The sequence below is a fragment of the Dermacentor silvarum genome, chromosome 2, assembly GCF_013339745.2.
Source record: "Dermacentor silvarum isolate Dsil-2018 chromosome 2, BIME_Dsil_1.4, whole genome shotgun sequence".
Taxonomy (NCBI): Eukaryota; Metazoa; Arthropoda; class Arachnida; order Ixodida; family Ixodidae; genus Dermacentor; species Dermacentor silvarum.
This window is the reverse complement of record NC_051155.1, coordinates 228,881,038-228,904,512: the sequence shown is the minus strand read 5'-3', so window position 1 is coordinate 228,904,512 and position 23,475 is coordinate 228,881,038. Positions and strand designations below refer to the sequence as shown.

General features: G+C 44.0%; 1 pseudogene; it reads right to left on the bottom strand.

Moving 5' to 3' along the window:
* Positions 1 to 7,632: 7,632 nt before the first annotated feature.
* On the bottom strand, positions 7,633 to 21,853 carry LOC119440732 (estradiol 17-beta-dehydrogenase 8-like; annotated as a pseudogene).
* Positions 21,854 to 23,475: the final 1,622 nt, after the last annotated feature.

Below are 23,475 nucleotides of genomic sequence, written 5' to 3'. Positions count from 1 at the left end.
GCAGTCATTACACTTTTCAGCTTTATCTCTCTGGAACATATTACCATTACCTTTAAAATTGTTGAAATTTCACAGGTTTCATACAAAACTTAAGCACTTTTTTTAGCTTTATCCGACTCTCATTTTTCAGTGTAGTATGCTTTTTTTTTTTAGCTTTAACTGTGTTTCTCTAATCATTTCCTGCATTTCTTTTTTCATTTTCTTGGAAAAGGACCCTTTGTAGTTTTTCCTAATAGTGACTAATCCGCCACCTTGTCAATATTTAATGTATTAAACTGCTGCACTTTTTTCATTTATGCCTTTTATTTTAAAAACCTTTATTATCGTAAACTTTACACGTTCTCACTGTTGTTCGCAAAAATAATTCTTGTCATCATGCATAGGAGGTCCCATTTCAGTTTCTAACTACGGGACCTCCTTCTGTATATACTTATCATGTGATTATCTCCGTTTTTGTATTGAATAAACTTATTCTGATTCTGAAGCATATAGCAGCTAACTGGTTACCCAGTATATTTTGGTGTTTCTGCAAGGCGTGAACGAATGGACGAGCGTTTTTCTGCAAAAATATAGCTATTGTGTGGTACGCGAAGAAATGTTACAATCTGCTTTGTTACGAACTGTGCCGATCCTGAAGGCGATCGATACAACATCGAACACCGTAGCGGTAGTTGCTACGGGGAAAAGACCAGAGGAATCTCCGTTTGGCTACGCTGTACCGGCGAAAGGGAAAGAGAATGCGGCGCAGTGTAATACCCGTGTCACACGGCACATGCAATGTCATTCCCAGCGAATGAGATTACAGTGTCAATATCATTTTTTGTTGCTTCTACACGGGCATAGTGAATGACACTCACAGCTAATGGCATTCGCCTATTGAACGAGTTTCCCGAACTCATGCACGCGCGAATTGTGTAATCTCGACGACAGGCGCTTGGAAAAATATTGCAAAATAAGCTAAAACGAAATGTAAAATATTTTCAAATAACCTTTTAAAGTTTACCATTGTATTGCTAACAATATAGTGAAAATGTGTAAATAAGAAGCACGATTTGTAAGGTTTCGTTATCATACCAGCCTGCTGAGAGAGAGAGAGAGAGAGAGAGAAAGAACATTATTAAAATAAAGATCGTGCTTGGTTACTCTGGGTGGAGCCCCTCTTCCAGGGCTCCACTGTCTATTGCGGCGCGCCGGGCCTGGTCGAGGGCCGCCAATTGGCCAGCCTGCCGATAAACATTGTCAGGAATTTCGAATGCCATTTTGTTTACCCGTGTAGACTAGGAACGCAAGACCGCAATGACATTCGATATGAATGTCATTTACTGCAAATGACATTACATGTGCCATGTGACAGGGGTATAACACACCGTCTCAAGGTGCTAGCTGCAGCTCGCTTTTATAACCAAACTGTTGCTACGCGAACTAACGCACGTGAAAGACACTGGGGCGAGTCTGTGGTCGAATGGAAACTGGGGCGCTCACACGTGCTCTCACTCGTGCTCTCACTCGCACGTGCCAATCAACTCGAAGAGCTTGTTGCCGTTGGCAAGAAAGAAATATATGCGAGCGAGTGGGGCCTGATGGTTAGAAGACCGGGCTGTTGTGCAGTGGGCCGAGGCTAGAACCTACTATCGCAAAATTAATTCTTCAAAGCGAAGCTTTCTTGCTGAGTTCGAAACACTTTTTCGTGCGTGTTTGGCTTCGAACGCCAAACGAGTTCAACAGGGTGGTTGCACCGTCTAGGAACGGTGCAGCGAAGAAGTATTTTACCGTTTCAAGGAGGCTATGCATCCCTCCGGATCACCTGATCCCTTACCCCCACCTTAGGTCACAGGCCATCATTTCTAATAAATGTTGCAATCAACCAATCAATCAATCAATCAATCAAGAATATAGTTTCATACAATAATTACTAGAAGGAACTGTAAGGCTAGTGTCTACCGAAGCTGCAAGCATTCAGCACGCACGAGAACGATGGCTAGTACTTGGATTTGCCTAAAATTCGTCCTTTTTGGCTTCAAACTGGCTTTGTGACTTTGCAAGCTCATTCATTTCAACAAAGTATATATATATATATATATATATATATATATATATATATATATATATATATATATGTGTGTGTGTGTGTGTGTAGGGGGGGGGGGGTTATATGATGCACTGCATGACAGTACGTGTACATAATACAAAGGTATAGTTCACTGTATCCTATACAAATATTCGGCACTATGCCGAATATTTGAATATCTCTTATGAATGCTACTGAACCCTTCTAAGTAGTTTGTTGCGCGGATTCTTTACTCCATTGTCCACCCGCCGTGGTTGCTTAGTGGCTATGGTGTTGGGCTGCTGAGCACGAGGTCACGGGATCTAATCCCGGCCACGGCGGCCGCATTTCAATGGGGGCGAAATGCGAAAACACCCGTGCACTTAGATTTAGGTGCACGTTAAAGAACCCCAGCTGGTCCGAATTTCCGGAGTCCCCCACTACGGCGTGCCTCATAATGATATCGTGGTTTTGGCACGTAAAACCCCATAATTTTTTTTCTTTACTCCATTGTCCAACTTTTTGTATGTTAAGGAATATCGCCAAGTTCGGACAATTATTTTTATAAGAGTAAAAATAAAGGTTATTAGTAATCTCATAAGTACATTTTTAGGCCAATTCAGGTGTTGTCAATGTGTAAACACGTCTTAATCATATTTATATAAAGCATTGTGAATAAATATTGGTCTCTCGCCAGCACTCATCACCTAAAGTTAAGTTGCCAGAACAAAACTATTTTTATCAGTCACATAGATGAGACATTTATCCGTGAAATGAATCAAAACTAACGAGATTTCAAGAATCCTCGAAGAGTAATGGGGAAATAACAAAAAACAAACAAAAAAAAACATGCTCTTCTGACAGGTATTCCGTAATATAACTGGAGCCAGACCAAAGTTGTGGAACATTTTTATTATTGGTGGGTCATTGCACGATCGACTATGTAAGATATTAGTGTACAAAAATTTGTTTAAAATTTTGGGAAAAGAGTTGTGCTTGTTGGTGTATTAACAAAACTGCGAAACAAATAGGTTCTCAGAAAATCAGCAAAAGAGGCTTGAAACATCTGTAGCGTTTACAAAAAATGTAGTTTCGCAGGCGAAGCATCAATTGCGATAGCAAATTAGCAGAGAGCTATTCGGAGTAGCGATAGTAGTTTTATAGGCTGCATAAACTTGGACACATTCGCTTTCTAACTGAATTGACAAGCGTGGTGTCATCGCGCACAAGCAAACAAGAATAGATCACACTGAATGACCGCAGACAACGACTGTCAAAACGCTGGCAGCAAGCGCAGCCGCCGCAGCGGGCGAAGAATCGTGCGGTCTATCGCTTCAACGGAAACTGAGCGGCGAATGCACAGCGCATACAAAGGTCAGAGCCGTGTGGAGATAAGGGACGGTGCGGGCGACCGCCACCACAGTCAGTGCAAGCGTATTTGTTGGCAGAGTAACCCCCCCCCTCCCTCCCGCGCTGCCTTCCCGCTTTTTTGCTTTCGCATGGGAGATTGCGTTGCCAGTTCCCCTTGCGCCCGGTTGCAAGATACGCATTTGGTGCCGTAGCACAGCGTCACCCCGCCTCCCTCCCCCCCCCATACCCCCACGGCCTTCCGCGCGACGGTCGCGTTGGGTTTCCGCCGTGCGTTGGCCCTCCGTGATAGCGCGCGTCCCCCGCGCGCTTTCACTCGCGCATACGGCGCGCGGCGACGATTTTATTGCCCTTGGAATCTATACGGAACCACACGGCGACGTCGACGGCAGAAATCCGGTTGAATTGTCCATATAATTGCTATCGCAATAAAAAAAAATGTCGCAGTTTCACCCGAAAGGCGAAGCATCAATTGGGATGGCAAATTAGTAGAGAGCTATACGGAGTAAGGATAGTACTTTTATCAGCTGTATAAACTTGGACACGCAGCAGCACCAGCAACGGGCAGAATTGTTGTCGACGCCGTCGGCATTTTGGCCTCACCGAACGCGCGTGGCGTTGGTGACTGTTGCCGGTGCCTCTGGGGGCAGCTCGGAGGTTTTCGACAAGATCAGAATGGCACACTCGTCCAGCCGCGTCGGAATCTTTACCACCCTCTGGCCTCGCAACGTTTTTATATAAAACGCATTTGGTGCCGCAGCTGATCGTCGCCTCCCCTCCCTCCCTCCCGTCCTCCCTCGGCCTTTTGCGCGAGGCAAGAAGTCGCGTTTGCTCTCCGCTGTGCGGTCGCTCCCCGTGAAAGCGCGCGTCCCTCGCGCGCTTTCACTTGCACATACCGCATACGGCGCGCGGCGACGAATTCATCACCGTTGGACTCTATATAAAACCTCGCGGCGACGGCGACGGCGATGCCGACGGCAGAAATCCGCTTGCAGTGTCCATATAATTGCTATCGCAATAAAAAAACACATTCAGGCCAGATACAATTTACCAGTTTTGTAATTTTGTAACTCGTCTCCTCCTGAGTCTTGTTTTTGTCTAATTTTGTCTATATGGTACATCGTATTTTTCTATCTTGTTTGGAAGCACCAATACTATAACATCCCAGGGATGCCTTCACTTTGAGCGGCCGGTAAATTGCAAGCCAAGTCGTGAATCTGTAATGGCCAGGTTCACGGAGAAATTCTTGCTTAGTGGGCCAGGTTATATTCTAGCTTGATTGATCATATCAAGTGTGCCTCTCTCGACGTTTCTGAAATGGCATAGAAAATTAGATACTGCAATATGGAGTTGGAAGTATCCCATATTGAGGTGTCTGTGGTTGCCCTTTGCCAATTCCTGCCATTCAATGATTCAGTCAGGGCAATAAAACTTTTCACATTATGCCAATATCTGTGATTGTTTCCTTCCTGTGCAGAGCTTGATTCCACAAGACTGCAGCCACCGTCCGCATTAATTACCAAGTTGACATTAACTTGCCGTAGCAATCCTGACACCTGGTCCTTATGCGCATTGCGCCTTTCGTGTAGTGATTCCCAGTAAGCTTTCGTTTCCCTCGCCTTTGTGCTCCGAACTTCACCAAATGTATACATACTAGTCCAAATTATAAAACAACCGTGTATTAAGAATACAAAGAAAGGCAATTCAGTGTTCATTTAATGCGCAAAAAGTTTGTGAATAACATGTTTCAAAGGAGTGCGTCCCTCATGTGCGAGCTTAAGTGTTCGTTATGTGTTTATTATGTTTATTTATTTATTTTATTTATTTATTATTACCCTCAGGGCCAAGAACATTAAAGAGGGGAGTCGGCGGCAGCAAATAAAAAAGAAGAACGAAAATAAAAGCAGTTAGAACGTTTAAGTACGAAGGCTTTTGATTGAAGTGTTGATTCAGGGAATCAGTTAGTTTCACAGCGCCAGTTGTTTTAACGATCACTAGAGCCAGAACTACATAATCGTACTGGTGAGTAGGAGATAGACGGTCACTGAAGGAGACGAAAAAAATTTTCCCAAATGTGTTATTAAGGGCGGCAGCGCACTGTTCGTTAGGTATATGGATGACCAATGTGTCTTCCAGAGTCATGTGTTCATCATGCAAGGGATTGATTACACTATAAACGTTTTAACGTTAGTCTTTAACATAGAGGCAAACAAGTTAGATGGAAAGTTAGATTTAGCGTTCGTTAGTGCTGTTATGTGCGTGTTCAGTTCAGTACGTGTTCAGTTCGAGTGCTTCAGTGTTTCCAGTAACAGAAAAATCCTTAGGTATCCACACTAATTTAGTCGAGTGCCCTGACAGCTCTGCTTTATTTATTTTGTCTACGACCCTATGCATCTACACAGTGTTAGGGTCAGACAAGGAAAGGTGAGAGAGAGAGAAAGCAAGACGAGGAAAGGCAGCGGAGGAAATGGCAGGGAAGTCAACCGGATGAGCGTCCGGTAACCGAAACCGGAGGTAAATGGATAATAAAAAGAGAAAAAGAGGGAGAGAGTGAGAACTGCGCAAACGCGGGAAGGTGCACAGTATAGCTATAAAATGCTTATGCTGGTGCACTAGTGTGCGAATGCCTTTATGCGCCAGCGATGAACGTGGCCATGGTCCGGGTATTTTTGACGAAGAAAATGGTCTCGAGTCCAGTTGGTTTAAGGTTGTCCGAGGACAGAGGTGATGGACGTCGTATCGACTCCTATAGGACAGTTACACAGCAGGTGCTCAATGGTTTCCTTGAACCTGCAGGAGTCGCACGCCGGACTTTCGGTCATTCTAATACGATAGGAGTAAGCATTCATAGACGCCACTTCCAGTCATAAGCGGTACAGCAATGTTGATTCGCAGCGAGAGGTTTTATTGTTTGTTTAGTAACTGTACACCGATGGGCAGGAAGGCTGCATATGAGCCGGATATCCCAATGCAGAGGTGAGCAATGCGCACACGCATTCCACAAACACACAAACATACTAACTCTACAAAAATTGTAAACAAGAGAAAGAAATTCAAAGCCCTTCCACTCTGTGAAATGACCAGCGGAGCTATATGGGAGGTCTATACACAACCGATGATGCTTCGTGGGCGCACTGATGTTTGTGTAACATTGAATGCCGAACCTTTCCAAGAGAAACGCCACAGAACCACATTCCGTCTGGCCGAGACACCGATTTTGAAATCACCCACAATTACGGTGGGAGTGGAGTCGGTTGGGGTGATACAACCAACGGTGCATATACGCTTGGCGTTTGCGGCACGATCTTCGTCCTTATTACGTGCCGCCCGCCGTCGCCTCGCACATTCCCGCTTCTGTTCACGACGGTGTTCTTCGTAGGCGCGCTGTTCTTCCGTAGTCTTCACCGCACGCGGCCTACCAATTGCAAAGGTGGAAGGGAACTGAGATAAGGTTACGTGGTTTGCTCATAGAGCCCCTGAAGTCAAACCAGAATCCATACTAAACAGTGTATAGTTCCGGATTTACTTTTTTTATTACGACATCTTTTTTTCACGATACGTTATGACACTTCTCGCGATTAAACGAAGCTGGAGAATAGCCGGCGATACGCTTTTAGCATCGTTTTTGTCACCGGGATCGGCAGGTCGTGAGCTCTGGGGTGGCCGTCATCTTTTTTGCCTACGCACACAAAACGCCAGAACCTAGTGTATAACAGCTCTGCTATAAAAACAAACTATACAAGGAAAAGCGACCCACATGTACTCGCGTTAAGTAACAGTTCATGTGCATCGTACAATAAAAGCGCTACTAGACGTGCAACGCACGAATGGCATTTTTTCAAGATGGGCTAGATAGTACTTGAAGCCGTAGTAGCAAACGGTGCAGATGACGCAGCCGGCAATTGGAGACACTCGGAGAACTCCAGAAACCTAGTATCATTGTGGGGTCAGCCAGGCAAAGTTCCCTGGTGGCTTCCGGTCTCACCAAAAAATTCGAAGCGTCTGAATTCCTTAGCGGGCAGACCGGGCGGCCTTGTCAGCAAAGATTTTGCCTACGGTGCCCCAATGACCCAAAAGCCACTTAAAGATAGTGTCGTGGTGCTTTTCCAGAGAATGATGATTTACTTCGTAAATGTCAAATATTATCAGCTCGTATGTCCTGTAACCTAAAACCGACTAGAGTCCTGTAATAAAACACGACCCATTGATGCACGAAGGGCTGGAAGTTCTGCCGCCATAGATGTCGTTATGCGGGACACATTGAATTTAATTTTGACCTGCTTTGCTGAAACCACGAAAGCTGCTGCTGAGCAGTTATAGGCGAAGTCAAACCGTCGCTATAACTAAGCATGCGGGTTCGGTATGTCTGGTGCAGTAATAACAGCGTCAGTTGCTTCACGGCGAGGGACTAATGATTGGCCTTGTTTGTACCAAAATAATTTGTTCACGGACTGGTTGGCACATAGGTCCTGAAAACTCAGTTTGTGCAGCGCAAATAGACAAGACATAAAGGCGCACAAATGACGTAAACGGGCGCTGTGGCCGGCTTGGACAGAGCCCGTCTACGTCGTTTGGTTTCCTTTATGTCCTGTCTATTTGCGCAGCACGAACTTGTTTGTAATTACAGAAACAGCTAGGTGTACTTGAGGTTCACGTTATAACGACGACAACCAACGTCGGTCGTCTGAATGTGATCTACGCGCGCCAAACGTAACGGCTTTTTATATACGACTTATCGTATATTTCAACGTAATCGATGGTGCTGGCGTAGGTTCTGGAGTAGAAAAGCCAAGAAACTGGAGTGGAGCCGCTAACAATCAGTTCAAGAGTTATCTAAAATGGATTGTTTGAACAGGACAGTCAGGAACAGGAATGATGAACAGGACTTTAAAAAGCGTTCACATTCTGAATCCACCGGTTACTTCCAGAGTGGCTCCTGTCACGAAGGAACTATTCGGAGAGCAGAGAAATAAGATGGCCTCAGCCACTTCCTCCGGCTGGCACACTCTTCGCAGGGGCGTCTGTTCGATGCAGGCTCTTTTCGGCTCTTCGGGTCAGAGCAACAATCATCGGAGTTTGCGTCAGCGATGGTAACACGGCGTTACAGCGGATACCGTGCTGTGCCAATTCTTTAGCCACTGTCTTGGTCAGAGCCACGACGGCTCCCTTGGATGCGGTGTATGCTGTATGCCACCAAGCCAGAGAGCCCACTCTTGCCCAGGATGCTGGCGATGTTCACAATGACTCCCTCCGTGACACCGGAGGCGATCATGGCACGTGCAGCGGCTCTTGTCACCAGGAACGTGCCCTGGGAAAAACAGCAAAGGTGTGATGCAGACAGCAGATATGACATCACATTTCCCAGAAATAAGCTGCAGGTGTATCGTGAGGGCATCTAACAAAGCTGCAATCAATTCCTGGCCATGTCCGTGTCACATGAAACACTGAAGACGACAAGCTAGCTAGACAGGCACATGATTACGCTACTGTCACACTATCTCAACTTGCGAGGGATGTTGCTAACATTAGAACAAAACAATCATACAAGTCTATAACACAAGTGTATCAATTTGATGCCGAATCTGTGAACTGTCTTCTGTTTAAAGTGGACCCCTATAATAAATTTCAGATCTCTGCTGGTGTTAACCGCGACATAGACTCTCTGATTCATCGTCTCAGGTAGGAAATAGCGTATACAGGTAGCTTTCCGTATCGTATACGTCAATCAGACGTGCCTTGTTGAACGTGCTTTTGTTCATGTGAGAATGTGGAACACGTTCTCGTAAGCTGTGTTAAACTTGAACAGCAAAGATACGCTTTCAGGGCAACAGTGAACCACCTGGATGATCGTCCTTTCGGCATAGAAAAATTGCCCAGGCCGTGAGGAAATGAGTCATTAGAGCGATCAGCCCTTAAAGCTTTAATGACCATTAGTTAAAGTGAAATTGTCCTTGTCCTTATTTACTGAAAGGGATAATGAATCTATGTATCAAAACTTAATACTTTGTATTTATTTCTTTATTTCGTAATATACGATTAACTTGGTTTATGGACTTGTATTTAATTGAAGAAAGTGCAGAATGTGCCTTTCTTGCTATATATTGACTTATAAGTCCCATTTATGAAATGTACTTTATGGTTAGAATGTTTTTCATAGCACCTAATGTTTTACTTAGATTACAATTTATTGTTTGTAGAGAAGCCGGGGACACAATAGCTGCATACATTTGCAGTTTCATCCAAATAATTTAATCGCTCACATGCGCGCGCTCTTTGTATGCAATTCTCTTGAAATCCGAATTCATCGATGGCTTCCCTCGAAGTCCACCCCTGAAATAACTCCATCCTACCATCGAATGACTTGTGGTTCATTATGGAAGATGAGATTTCAAACACGTGCGAGAACATGGCATCTGATTAGTAAGGCACGATACAGAGCATTCAATAGCTTCTAAGGTCGATTGCAACAAGTGTACTTTCCCTGTGAGGTCCGTCTTTTTGACGCGGCTTTTAGTAAAATTGATAGGCCATCTCTCGCTGGGCAGCTCGCACGCTAACCTTTAGGTTGACCTGAATGATCTTGTCGAAGTCCTCGTCCGTCGTGTCCACAAGGAGCGAACGCTTGGTTATGCCAGCGCAATTCACTACGATGCTGATGGGAAGAGATTCAGTCTCCTTGATGTCAGCGAACAGTCTGTTCACCAAATCTGTATCGCTGACGTCCATCAAAGCTGCTCGGTGGGTTGCGGTGCCTGTAAGAGAAATAATTAAAAAGAAGGTATATAACGGCCGTAGCTTACCAGCAAGCAAACTTAAAGCTGACTTGCTGAATGTGAAGGATGCCGCTCCCTCAGACAAGTTTTCCTAGGGGTAGTATACAACATTCCGTGTGCCGATTGCAAATCGGTGTAAATTGATGAAAGCGGAAATTTCTGCAGGCGTCTTAAGCAGCACATGAATGATGTCGTCAAAGGCCACACAGTGACAAATTCTCTCGCAGAGCATGCCGATAATACGGGTAACGAGATAAGCTTGGACAACACGCTTATCGTCGTAACAAAGAATAATTTGACAACGTGGCTCAATCTCAAATCACTAATCATTCAAACGAGTAACACCATCAGTAGATCATCTGGCACTTTAAACCAAGTGTACTCCCAAACTTTGCGTTATGGCTCACCGCTACTTAAGAACCTTCTGCTTATCCGACATTCCATTGTGAACAAGGCGTCATTTTATTTTCAGGCGGAGCTTTATAGGCTCACAAGTGTCGGCGGTGGAGGTTCGTGGTGGCGGCGGTTTCACGCTGAAAAGTGGGCCGATCCTGGCGATCGTGAAGAAAGGGTCCAAGCTCAATGGCACATACCCGGGACAAAAAAGAGAGAAATAAAGAGAAAGGAAGAAAGAGAGAGAGAGAAAGGAAGGAAGGAAGAAAGAGAGAGAGAGGAAGAAAGAGAAAGAGAGAGACAAAGAGAAAGAGAGAGAGAAAAAGAGAGAAAGAGACAGAGAGAGGAGAGAAAGAAATAGAAAGAGAACGAAATAGAGAAATAGGGAGAAAGATACAATGATAGATAGAGAGAAAGAGAGAGAGAAAGAAAGTCACCGCGAAGGTCAGAGAAAGAAAGCGAGAAAGAGAAAGAGAGAGAAAGAAAGAAATAGGGAGAGATGGAAAGATAGGCACATAGAGAGAGAAAGAAAGAAAGTCACCACGAAGGTCATAGAAAGAAAGAGAAAGAGAGAATGGGAGAAACAGAGAAATATAGAGGGAGAGAAAGAAAGAGAGATAGAAAGAAAGAAAGAAAGAAAGAAAGAGAGAGAGAAAGAAAGAAAGAAAGAAAGAAAGAAAGAAAGAAAGAAAGAAAGAGTAAGAAATAAAGATAGAGAGAGACAGGGAGATAGAAAAGAGAGAAAAGAGAGAGACAGAAAGTGATAAAGAGAAAGAGAAAGAAAGAAAATCACGAAGGTCAGATACGCACACGACAAGCTTCGCTTATCCCCCTTTTCGCGACAGGGGAGGGGCTGGTGATTTATTATTTTGACCTTAGTCAGTGGCTTGCCAATAGAGTCATCTTATGGAGGCTGACTCTACAACGTTCTTTCGGTCAATATACCACGCAGTTTTTAACTGCCCCCGTTGGCTAGCCGTTTTCACGATCCGATATGGTATCTTGTGTAAAGAATTCGACTGTGGGAGTTTGGCTCGTCCTAACCAAAACCAAGTCCTCCTCCGCGAGTTCAGGTAACACAGGGTTTTGCCTATGGTTTAACTTCCGCTTGATTCTTTTGCAGTACTTAATTTGGGTTTCCTAATTTTTCTTGGCTTTTGTAAGCTTTACTGTCTTGTGCACTCCCAATCTCATGTCAGCGGGAGGATAAGTTCACTTCCCAGTAGCGGCGAACACAGGGGTACATTGAATTGAATTTTGAATGGTATTGAATTTATTTGCCAAAAGGATACAATAATGATGAAAATACATGAGAAGCATCTGGATCCTTAGCATCAAGCTAGTTTGGATCCATGCACAAATAATAAGAGAGATTTATATTTATACAGTATCAATTTCAACAGTTGTGTGTTTGTGCAGGTAGCAGACATCTTGTATTGTAATTATAATTCAACGTAAATACAGGTCTTTGTAATGGTGTTTCAGCTTAACAAAAAAGTATTGAGTTTGTTTACGTGCACAGGACGACTGTTCCGCAAAGTAGAACCAATGCTAGGAAGCCGGCTTTTGCCATATACATTATGTACAAGAGGCTGCAACAAGTTCCCGACTTCGTAGCTTCTTGTTGGGAACCGGGAAGACATGATGAGCAGTGAAGTGGACAATTGAAGTTAGTTATACAGTTATGCACCATAATTGTAGTGTTATAGTTTATTAGCAGTTTAAGGGGCATGATTTGATATTTGTTAAAGAGTGGCTTGGTAGGGGCTGCATCAGGCGCGTAGCCAGGGGGGGGGGGGGGGGGGGGAGGGTGATGGGGCTTCAGCCCCCCCCCCCCCCCCCCCCGAAATTTTTTCGTGCTGGCATGCACCGCCGACCAAAACTACCACCGACGCCGGCAATCATTCTGGATTTTGTCTACAATGTCCTTTTCACGCTCGAAAAGACATTTCGGCACGAGCATTGCGAACTCGGGCTGGATTTCGAGATAACGCCCTTGCACCTGGAGTCACGTAACGCAAGGAGTCCCATCCGAGCACAAACTTTCAACGGCTTTTCGATAGCGAGCGGGCGCGTTGCGGCATCTCGCAGCGGCCGCGGAATATACGGAGCGCATGGATTTCAATTACGAAACTTTATGGGTATACAGTTCTCATAAACTTTTGACGCGAAAGGTGCGCTGAAATTTCCAAAGGCATGCTTTAAAAGATTTTCAATTCTAGAACTTCATGGGGTTAATGTTCTTATAAACTTGGGCCAACATGCGCGCACTGGAACGCTCGTGTCCAAGCCGTTCCATAAATGGAAGCGCGCGCTCGCAATCTCCCCCACACACGAAAATACTAAATATCACCGTGACTGTCAGCTAGCAGCTGATAATTTTCTCCAAACATTTTCAGGACGCGTGCCCAATGTGATTGATCAGCTGGACCAGGGCAGGCAAAGTAAAATATGAGAAAACAGAAGAAAGTGAACGGCCTATTATTCAGGGTTTTTTTTTTTTTTTTTTTTTTTTTTTTGCGGGCGACAAGGTCTGGCTCTCCGTGGCCACAGGGACAGGGGCCCTATGGATTTAAGCAATGCCCCTGCTGAAAATACAGGCATTTTCAGAGTGCTTCTTCGCATGCGAGCTGATTATGGAGATACATATCTGAAGAACCATTTGGAAAGTTGCCCCAGTATTGCCTCGTATTTAAGCCCAGACGCACAAAACCAAATTATAGAAATTTGTGGTGACATTTCAAAGAAAGCTTAGATTCAAAAGCAGGCTACTTCTCCATACTTCCTGACGAAACGACGGACATCGCTGGAATCGAACAGCCTACTGTTTCTGCAAGGTACCTAAACAAGTGTGCCAACGACATCAATTAGGTTTAGGTTTTAGGTTTTAGCACCAGAATAGATGCCCATCTCTCACTGCGACAGCAGGTTCTATGTAAAGGTGTAAATACTGCTGCAGCTTCTAGTCACCCTTCCAGTGACCACTGCCAGCGCAGAGAGAATATTTTTTTTAACAAGAGTTTACTAAAAAACTACTTGCGCTCTACAATGTCTGTGGAACGCATGGTTAGGCTGGCGCTTCTATACACCCACAGAGACGTCGGCATCAACGTGACTAATTCGCTCAACTTTCCCACCGAGAGAAGTTTGTCCTTTAGATAGCGAAGCAGCAAAAATCAATGCAAGTAAAAAGCACTGTTTCTTCTGGTCCATAAGTTCTTAATTATGAAAACGTATGACCGCTCATTAGCTATTAAAACCGCAGAAATTTTCGCCGTGTATTCTAGCAGTTAGCATCATGATCACAATTATCACGCGAATACAAAAATTACGTAGATACCAATAACCAATTTTGACCGACCTTGCTCATTGAAAGCCCGGCCCACGCGGCGTTCACCAAAAACACTTGGATATTGGGTAGTTCAACTTGCCGCATCATCTGTGGGCTTCGTTTGTCCTTTTCTTTCCTTTTCAGCTACCTGCTTTTATTTCTTTTTTGAAACGAAGGAATACCCTCCTTTGATTTTGGATGCAGAATAATTGTTGGCGTTGTGCAGGCAGTTAAATTACACATTTTCGTACTGATTTACGCATTATTCCTCTATTATTCTACCCACATGGCACTGTCGCGACCGCTGCATGGCCCAAGTACATATCACGATTTCTGCGATCATAGTTATGTTCTTGCCAGGATCATCTGTCTTTCTGTGCTCAAAGTTTACTATCTGTGACTGAGCAACATGTTTATTCGTCGTAATTGACACATTCTATACACTGACGTTTGCTTAAATACGTAGATTTATTGGAGACTCATACGTATTTTTAAATATCTTACTGCGAGGTTTTGTGTACACAAGCAGTGAACTTTGTTTCCAGCGACTCTTTTATTGCCCTTTAGCGAGTTGTATCTTCGCATTTCTAATATATACTTTGCAGAACTCCCACTTTTTATTTGTACTCACTGTTGCGAGTATTAGCTCGGTGTAATTACAATACACGACGAATTACAGCTGCTCCTGCGCAATCGATTGCAACGAGGGATAGCGTCATTTAGGTTTCTTCCTGGCCGTTGCATATGTAGAAAAATGTAAACAAGGTTCTTGAACGACAAAGATTCATCAAAATATTTGTCCTCAACTTATTCATTTCATGGCCTTTACGTTTTTCATATAAGCTGCATGCACTGCTTTGCTGGTTTCGAACTGATATTGACCCTTTTCGCGGCGATCCCGTGGGCGCTGCCATATATATTTGATCACGTGGTGACGCGTCCATTGCTTGCCTCGACTGCCTCTATTGCCTCCTTGTTTACAATGGAAGTGTATGACGCCGGCGCGGCTTATAAAACCTCTGTTTTCGGAGATATCGTTGACGGTGACTAGGTGGACGACACGAAGCTTTGCTCACAGCTTCAGAGAACATGCAAAAGCGCTTTCGGAGCTGATTGAGCTATGTCCAAACGGCGCAGGCAGTTTATATGGTGCTTCTTCTAAAAGCGGGGCTAAATATGCATTCCAAGCTTTGCGATTATGAATTCAGTCAGGATTAGTGTGTTTTGCTCTTTGTTCTTTATTCAGCAAATATTTTGAAGCAGTGGCTTGTCAGTTTCTGACTCAGTGAAGTTCCTCGATGCGGCCACTATATGATTATTTTCTGCCTAATCGCTCGCGGGTGTGCTCAGTTCCGAATCTGATAGATTTGTTCTTGCTGCGCACAAGGCTTGAAACGTAGCTGTTTTGTACATTGTAATACCTTGTAGCAAATATATATTACAGCTAGTAACTTGCTTACTCTTGTGGACCGTCACGAAACATTCAGCTTCGACCATTGGTGCGCCATAGGTGTAGTCCGTCATTTATTGTGTGTATACAGTGCGCATATATTCAAGTGTGCTTCCATTCACTTATTCTTGATACGTCGGCGATAGAGTGGGCGTAAGTTTTCCTGCCATTTGGACAGATGTGTATAGATAACGTGCGCGAAACTTACTATGACAGGAAGCGGCGCTAGTCCCTTTGTCATTGTTTATCGAGTGGTACTCACTGTTGCCTGACGTTCTGGGGATGAAGCCCTTTCTTTGAAGGTGAGCGATACAAGGCTGGCGGATGAGCAAATTTCTGTATCCTCGAGGAAAGCAGTACATCACGAAGTGCCGGTAACACGTTCGGACAGTTGCAGCAGTGGTCCGCGAACTTCGCCACACAGATTCATTCTATTCCTTAACATGCCAGTCACTATTTTTGCAGCCAACGACTGCACACGTCTTCAATCCACATTATTCAATCTAGCATGATTGGAGCACAGTGTGTTAGCGAAAACTCAGTTGCATTTCCGACAGCTGATCGCTCAGAAGCAAGGTAGAATCGGTAATGGTTTCGTATTCGTGCGCGGTCGCTGAGGAGAGGTATGGCGCGCCGCCGTGAGCGCCATCTCGTTTCTCTAAAACAAACTGCTCCGCGAAAAGGGTCAATAGTTCTAAAGGTCATGTGATGTTTTCTTTACTTATTATTTAGAAAAAAAAACAAGGAAGCATTGATATCAGTTATTTCTGCCACAATTTTTGGGGCATACGAATATATTCTGTTATGAAAACATACATATTTTAATGGATAGTGCATAACGTTCAATAATTCGTTTGCAGCATCTAATATACAATGAAATTGGCAATGCAGTTATTATTCATGCATTTGATCCCTCGACAAATTCTATAAGGAGGAGGCCGCGCTGCAACCTGAGCCCCCCCCCCCCCCCCCCCCCCCCCGAACAAAATTTCTGGCTACGCCACTGGGCTGCATAACTTGAACTTGACAGAAAACAAATTCCTCGATTCGGCAGTACTAAAAGTAACCTTAGGTAAGAATCATGCGTATGGCCCCACAACTCTATACAGTATGATATGTGACTGTGAAAAAGAGCAAAACAGATGGTTCCTCAAAGTCCGTACATCGAATAACTGGCGACATTTAAATATCGCAAAGCAAACACTGCTGAGCTTTTTACATAGCGAATCAATATGCATTTTCCAGTTTAAATGATGGTCTATTACAACACCTAGATATGTCATGCTATTCACACGTTCAATGGGTTCTCCCTCTACCTGAAGCATGCATGAGTCGAAGGTTGTAGCTTTGTGTGAAGAATGGATTAACATATATTTTCTCTTCTTTACGTTCAGTAGCAGCTTATTATCGTGCAACCAATTACTGATAAGTTTCATTTCTTCGTTAGCTATACGAAAAGCTTCAGGCGTAGACTCATGTGCGCAAATGAGTGCAGTGTCATCGGCGTACATGACAGGAGTGAAATTACGCAATATCAACGGCAGATCGTTCACGTATAATGAAAATAATATGGGTCCCAACACTGGTCCTTGGGGGACTCCCTTTGAAACCTCAGAAATATGACATCCTAGACCCGTTGTCTAGGATCGGCTATGATGGGATACCGAAGCGTCAAGGCGGCACTTCCATGCCCCAGGAAACGCTGGATACATGCCCATGTACTGCTTCAGATCACAAATCGCTCTCAGCCAAGCTGATTGATTATATAGTTGAGCAAATCCTAGCACTATTCCGCGCTTTTCCACCCATTCCTGCAGTCGACGGCTCCTAAATGGCGGTGCATTTTCAGATGTAACTACTTTAACTTTCTGAAACGTTTTCCGGATCATGAAAGCAATCATGCCTTTAGCATCCTACCTTCCCTATTTTGGGGTGATTATCCTGGTGAACATGTTGACACTCGCCGGGAATACTTGTTTTCTTGGCCCCTTAATACGTTTTCGGAGCTCAGCGAAATACATGTGCACAACTTCAAATGGTGTCTTCGAGTAGTTGTGCAAAGCCATCTGCAGAGTAGGTTGCTTGAATTATGCTTCATTTATTTGACATTCATTGCATGATTACACGTATCTGTCTTCTTTCATTTTGGCCATGTAAATTGTTTTGTAAGCTGCATGAATGTTCTCCAAAATCCATCATGGCAGCCTGGCTGAGGGCGACTATGATATGAACCAACGTTGTAGGCACTCCAATTCTTTCGTTCAGAGTGGGTTGCCACACTTATGCTCTTTCACATACTTTGGAGAGTTTTGCTGTTTTTGGTGAGATACCCCAGGTACGACCGCCAACCTGAATAAGGCATCAGCATCTTTCACTGAAGAGACGCGACGGTGGTTGACTTCAAGTTCAAACTGCTCGAGTTCGCCTCTCCAATGTGCGATCTTCCCTCGGGTTCTGCCATTTTCAAGATATACGCAAGTTCTTCGGGATCTGTGAAAATCTTGAATGTGCTCCTTTCAAGCTGTGAATGAAAATATCGAATGGCTTTTAAAACAGCCAGTGCTTCTTCTCTGTTGTGGTATAATGCATTTATGCTGTGGTGAAAGTGTGACTGTGATAGACGACAACACGAGGTTGTTGATTTCTTGTTCGGCTGCAGTCTCTAGGGTGCAGAAATTCTGCGGTTGTGTAATGAGAAGCATCTGTACAAAGTTCGAAAGGAAGGGCAAAGTCTAGAACACAGAGGACACCATAAGAGGAGTTTACGTCTACCAAGTCTCTGTAGGTCGCACACACAATCCTCCGTAGAGCAGAAGAGCACGTTTCTTTATGTAAACCTTGTCAAGCATCGCGTTTTCAGGTCATATTCTTTCATAAATGCTCTAAATTGGCCAGCCAAGCAGAGAAGCAGTCGTAGTGAATGGATGTCATATGGTTTCGCTAGATTTGTGCTACGTATTGCACGCTCTTGCTTTGAGCAACACGAGCACAAGGTGAGAGCAGGAGCCAACGTTCCGACAAGTGGACTTTTCTTCAAGTGTAGTTCGTGTTGCTCATCGTCTTGAATTTCCATCTCGCGCATTCCTCATGTTTACACTCTTCCTTTGTGCTTTTGGTGGTTTCATCCAGTACCCTACCCAGAAAAGTCACCCTGTTCTTGAAGAATTCGCTCATAAAATTGACTTTCAGAGCCGCCTCTGAGAGTCTGAGAGCACATGGGCCAGGTGTTCTCAGCGTAGATGTATATTCTTGAGCATAGAATGATGTCGTCCACGTAAACGTTACAAAAGTGGTCAATGTAAGATTTCATAGCAGTGTTCATTGCTTTTTAGAATCATCTTGGCAATTTTTTTTCCGTGATTGTGTTGGTATATATCAAAATCGGTAATAAAGGCAGTGCACTGTTTTGTTTCTTCTTGAAGTGGCATTTGCTAAAAGACTTTGTAAAAATAAATCCTAGAAAAACACATGCAGCCACCAGTTTAATCGATAATGCTGTCAATATTGGGCATAGGAAAAGGAATCAGGTGCATTTGGCGGTTAATTATCGTATAGCCAGTGCAAAGCTGCAGGCTGCCATCTACTTTCAGAGCTATCGTTATTGGGGATGCAAACATGAACACGGACGCCCACATGATGCTGGCATCCAGCATCCTGTGGGCTGTTCTTTAAGCCATGCCTTCCTTTCCCTCGTTAAATTGTATGTGGCTTATTTCGTGCTGTACTTGTGTCGTTTAATTTAAACGGGACTTGAAACTTTGTTCTGACCAGAGGGTAGCCTTTTAAGAAGTCATTTATGAATATATTTGGCAAATGTCGTCTCCATTCTTTCGTGCTCGAAGTTGTTTGGGGCTGGGTTTGGCATTCGCGTTATTCACATCAGGGCACACCGACAGTGTCAGCGTAGTACATACCTAGTTTCATTGACTTTATATCTGGGCTAGAGAGCAGAAAATTACATTCGACGCTTTTTTATCGCCAAATCTAGTACTTCTGTCGTCTGTGACTGATATTTCAACTTTACACGTACCTATTCACAATGCTCACGTTCTTTAATTGCCTCGTTTAATTCGTTTGCCGGAAAATATATGTTCTGGCTTTGTTTTGCTTTACTTAAAAATGGACGCCGAAGCTTCATTGTCAACAAAAGCTCGCATACATTGTCCAATTGCTTCTAGCCAATTATATAGTAGACGTGACGACATCATGAACATGGTCTCCTTTGACCAACAAAGGCGCACCTTTGATATCTGTTGATGTTTTGTTTTTGCTCTCCGTTCCAAATGTTTCTCCGCATGAGCTATTAACGGGTCCTGAAATGCCCGAACCCAGTTTGGAAGTTTTCTTCTGCATCTCCTACGAGAACCGCTGGTAACTTGTGTGAAAACTAAAACTTCCTATCCCATGGAGATCTTGGCGATGTTTGTTTGCTCTCTCCATCCAGCAGTGCGGAAAAGCTTGCATAACTCTTACGTTACTTCGAGCCTTTCGGGACATTTAACCTGCACCAGCCGCTGCGGTTTCTTCCGTAATCAAGGGTAATGAGCGTTAGCACAAATTTTTACGACAGCTTTGATTAATCAATTCGAAGGAGGCATTCCTTTTTTAAGAAAGTGCTCTTGTGGAATGTCATTCTAAAAGAGGTAATAAATTGCCTGATTTCATCGCTCAACCGGATTTCCCTGAAAGGTTGTTATAAAGCTTGTTTTCCATTTGGACCAGGGTTTAATTTATAATCCAAACACCGAGACTCGAGCCATTTTTGCTAGTCCAGCAAAACATTGGTCACGTGCTATGAGGTCTCTGTCATATTTCCATTCATTGTATTTTGCAGCGTGCTCATACTATGTAACATTACGGGCTGTCACAGGAGCCATCGAATATTTCTGATCGCACACTTTCGAACTGATGAATCACGCGGAGGATGACTGCTAACGTTAAGGTTTCAATAAGCTTGTTTTGCTGCAACATTTGCTGTTGTACCTCAAATGACTGCGAAATAGCTGACCACCCATCATATAGGGATATAGCTTAATGCTAGGGAACGTCTGAAGCCGCGTCAGCAGAAGTTCGCCAAATAAGGGTGCTGGTAGATTTACGTTTGCTGACTCTTTATCCGAAAGTTCCGGCATTTTCTATCTAAATCATGCTGACGTCTTCTTATCTCGTAACGATACGCCCATAATTTTCATTACATCTCTCAATGCGCAGAGACCAGCCTCCATTTTAAGTTTCTTTGTTATCTTCCAAGTTGCGGCCGCGTAAGTAAGCAGTCACAGGACACATATCATGATATTTCCATGGGGATGAGAGTACCCAAAAGGGATAGGAAATTGTATTTACAAAATATATACAGAGGGAGACGGCTGCAGGCAAGATGGCAGAACAACAACACGAGCGCTACTCGGATCGTCGTCTTCGCCGTCTTTCTGGCGCATTCTTCCAGGCTCGGCAGGATGCGTGCTTCAGTGTGCGGGAATAGCGAGTAACAATATTTTATTATCGTAAAGACCCCAATGAAGGGTATTACATAAGGGGTAGGGTAACACAAGTTATGTAAATACATATCAGTAAAACAAATAATACAATGCAAGCGATAATAGTATGCATGAATAGAAGTTAAAGAAAACATATCACACAATATTAATACTAGAAATGTGTATTACAGAATGTTTGTTAACAAAAACGAAAATCAAACACAAAAGCACTAGTGAGTACTACAGATGCCACACCAAATAGTAACCACAATGTATGTGTGTGCATTACTTCATCGATGTGTGTTTTCGTCTGTTCACCTGCCCTCTACAGACAGCATCGCGGCCTCGTGTTTGTGTATGTAATTCTGCATCCGCGTATATGTAGGAACTCAGTGATTGTACCATGTCCTCAGCTTTTAACTCTGTGTTCGTGTATGTATAAGGTAGCCGTAATCATTATAAGGTGATTACAACTATATCTTTTATTTTCAATTCAATAAAAAAGCACGAAAGTTGTCGTTAGAGGGTTAGTAAACGAATATGAACAGCTGATAGCGGAAAAGTGTTTGGGGTATTCCGTTCACACAATGTATGCCCTTTCCAGATGTTGGATACACACCGAATTTATAGAGATGGAAGTCGCGCTTCTACCTAGCCCCAGGAGGCGAAGCTGGTGTGAACAACCTGCCCAATCAGTTTCCGTCATGTAGACTCTTGGTAGATTATGGCAGCGTGGTCTAAGCGATAAGCTGACAGGTCTCTCAACAAAGCTTGCAAGTTATGATTCTTAGAGTGTCTTGCTTTTTACGCACTATTATTAACCTTGCACACGTATGTGGCTTTTAATTGGTAAGGGTACCCACCAGGTAACTCCTCCGCCACGACGTTAGCAGCGTCTAGGTTCAGATCGGCGACGACAATTCGTGCTCCTTGGGCGGCCAGGGCGTGGCACGTGGCCTTGCCTATGCCATTTGCTCCTCCGGTCACCAGAGCCTGCCGACCGTGCAGTGACATGCTTAACTTGATGCGAGATCGTGCGAGGCGGGCGTAAGCCTCATCCTTATGTACTCTGTCGGTAGCTTATCAGGTGCAAGTGCACAATACGGCTCACTATGCCATAAAAAACGCGCGTTGGGCAGAGCTTTCAGCGTCGTAACCGGTGCGAAATAATGTGTTCTCGCTCACGACGGTCACTGTCCTTGCTGTGACTCGTGTTATTTCTCCTGGTGTTTCGGGTCGGTGGAAAAGATCGATTTCTATGCGCTCAATGAAATGTCAAAAGTGGAATGAGTTTATTTTGCCACGTTCTAACGAAGACAAACGTAGACAGAAGGTCTACAAGTAAAATCTGCACATATGCAGTTTATTCAGCTTCAACTGATCACGGATCCTCTTCGACAGAACACGGATCCTCTTGTCGAAACATTGACAACAGCCATTAGGCTCTGCGTGTGGCTTCATTTTCGTCTATTTTCCTCACAGTCCGTAGATTTCACTTTAGATTAACGTGTATCGATATCGCGAGGACACAATGAGCGAAATTAAACATTCCACTCCCCAACGCAATCGTGGTTTAGTATGCTGTATACTGTAGCACGCGATCAACTATAGTAGACACTGACGCACGACCCTTAGGCTGTTCTGTAACCGTGCACGCAACACTGGCAGTCAACGCATTAACGTGTGACGGCGCAAGTGCTGGCCCTCAAAAACGACAGCCTTGATAGACAGACATACTTACACTAGTGTAAATTTATCTTGCTTTAAACTTTAAATAGAAACAATTGGCACATGTGTGCATCATTTCAGCTCTCATCTGCAGCAGCTATCGTATCTCTTGTCGCGCGGACGACCTCACAAATTTATCTCTTCGAGCTTGTGAAAGGCATTTTATTTTTTTAATACATTTGGAAGTAGCGCCTGGCTTTTAATTTTAGGAAAGCACCGGCAGCATAAACTTGTGACATCCATGGAACTCAAGAATATGTAAGCAACAAAACGCAAGCTTCGCCACGGCATCATGAGGAGACCAATGACGAAGAGTTTCGAAGAGACGTCTGTCTGTCCGTCCGTCCATATCAGATTCAATCTTTGTTTCTTGGATAGCCGCAAGATTTAATTTCCGATTGCGTAACAAACGAAGAAGCTGTACTTGTCGTCGCTTACTGCTTAAGGCACGGAGATTTAACCCTTTAATGATGGCACATATAAATACCCGACAAATTTTTATATTGCATCTAACTGTGCAATACAAATTGACAATATTGGCGAAAAAATTTTTAAAAATACTTTGCGGAAGCTTTTTCAGCAATGTATACGTAAACCCCAGACAGAAAACTGGAGGTGGGCTTCACCCAAAGCCACCTATGGCATCGTTTGGAATTTGTGCAGGCAGCTTTCGTCATATGTGAACCGTAGGTGTACATTTCATTTGTTTTACATCACGTGTGTGATGGCACTGCAGCCAGAGATCTTGCATCTGTCAATCTCCTCTGACCATGCTTTCAAAAGAAAACGAGTCGCGTGCCGAACTTCTTCTGCCTCGTCCTTTCTTCCTACTCAAAACCAACCAATAATGATTGCTGCCTGCCATTCAGTGGCAGCCAAAGACATTTAGCCAGTAAATTCGTGCTCAA